General features: G+C 40.7%; 1 protein-coding gene across 2 annotated transcripts in view; it reads right to left on the bottom strand.

Moving 5' to 3' along the window:
- Positions 1 to 1,847, bottom strand: part of FLOT1 (flotillin 1) — a 12,520-nt gene that overhangs the window by 1,998 nt on the left and 8,675 nt on the right. The gene's annotated exons all lie outside the window — the stretch shown is intronic.

Here is a 1,847-nt window from a genome sequence, read left to right as displayed (position 1 = left end):
TGCTGGGAGAAGAGAGAAGTTGGTCAACATTTATTAGGATTTGTCTTCCTAGGGTCTAGGTTGGTAGCTTTCACACTGCGCTCCTGGATATAGCAGACATTTGCCATAGTCTGGCTATCAGCACCCTCTTGATAGTTCTCCAGCCTCCTCTTGAGGAATTTCTCATTGTGTGTGGTCCCAGTAGCGGCAAGTAGTGTTTACTTTTCATTGTAGTATCCCAAGGGCCAGAACCTTGCTCATCACAGCTCTTTGGAGCCATGGGGGTAGACATGTAACTGTCAGAAAAGTCCTAGAATTATTTAGTACAACTATGGAAGACTTGGGGTGTATGATAGCAACTGAAGTGAAATCAGAAGTTGAAAGAACCTTCTTTACTTATAAGTAGAATGTTTCAAAGTTAAACAGTAAGGGTCATCTGGACAGTTTCATCACACTGGGAAAAGGAATGGCGGTGGTGGGGGTGACAGCTACTAGTCACTGAATATCTACTCTGGGCTACACACCTCACATGGGTGATATTTATCTTTACCAATTCTGTGGGCTCAGTGCTATTATTACTTCTCCGTTTTTCAGAAAATGGAAACTGAGGCTGCGGGAAATTATGTAACTTGCCAAGGATCATAGAGTGGCATGTGGGGTTTAACTCCAGTTCTGTCTGACTCCAGAGCTGGAGCTCTTTACCGTCATGCTGGGCTGCTACTGCCCGTAGCCAGGAATTCAAATACGTAGTTGGAATGGACTTTGCTGAAACATGAACAGAAAGTAGAAAGGAGGGCACCATTAAATTAGCTGACCGCAGAGTGTGACCTGGGAAGGGAGGCTGTTGTGATCAAATCATATGGTCATGATTCAAATGAAATGGGAGGTACTGAGTGATTGGAGGTTGCAGGGAGGGTGAAGAATTGGTTAAGTGACTACAAAGGAGTGATCGAGATAGATGTGATTAGAGATGGAGAGTGCTGTTTCAATAGTAGTGTGTGCTATTCTGTGACTTATGTGGATTTAAAAGAGCTAGCTTCTCTATCTACTGCTATTATCTTCTTCAACATTCTGTTGATTTCCTGATTTTATAAAACCCACTGGAATCTTGACCTCATAGCTTTCTTCTCCTCCTAGTTACTCACATACAATTTACACTATGCTTAAATCTCTGTTTTTACACATCCTCATAATTATGAGTTCCTGATAATTCTGATAATGATTTGGAGTGTGTGTATGTGTGTGTGGTGTTTGTTTGCATACATGTCTGCATGCTTGCTTGCATAGTATGTTCCACTTTATTTCTCTTTCATTTCATATAATCTCTTTGATAGGGAAGTTCCATCCAAGAATGCTCAGTTCAAATATATAAGATATTGCATGCTTGAGGAGCTTGAATAATGATGATTTACATATTTCAAACATAAAAAGTGAGCTTAAGATTCCTCTCTTGTCTAAGAATGTCTAAGGGTTTAGAGGAGCTATTTTTGAGTGTGCAATGATAATATGAGAATTATAGCTTTATGCTGGGTTGTGCAAGTGCGTGTGTGTGCATGCACACACTCATCCATGAGTACATGTGTGTATGCTTCTCCCCATCCCTGTACTTTGCTGTGATTGAAACATCACAGAGTAATCACCAGCACAACGCTGGCAGATACCCTGAGGGCTACTAGTAGCATGATATTTTCAGAGCTGTGAAAAAGAAACTTGAGAAATCATATTGAAAAAAATCTTTTTTTAATCTCCTTAGGCCTTAGGGGTTATGATAATAGGGACAGATATAAAATTCACGTAGGTGTCTAACCTCGGCATAAATTGAAGAGGAGAGACTCAGTATTCCTCCGTCACTCATACTCCTTACAAAC

Source organism: Bison bison, unplaced genomic scaffold (genome assembly GCF_000754665.1).
Source record: "Bison bison bison isolate TAMUID 2011002044 unplaced genomic scaffold, Bison_UMD1.0 scf7180017864260, whole genome shotgun sequence".
Classification (NCBI taxonomy): Eukaryota; Metazoa; Chordata; class Mammalia; order Artiodactyla; family Bovidae; genus Bison; species Bison bison.
Note: the sequence above shows the minus strand (reverse complement) of the source record. Positions and strands in the feature narration are given on the sequence as shown.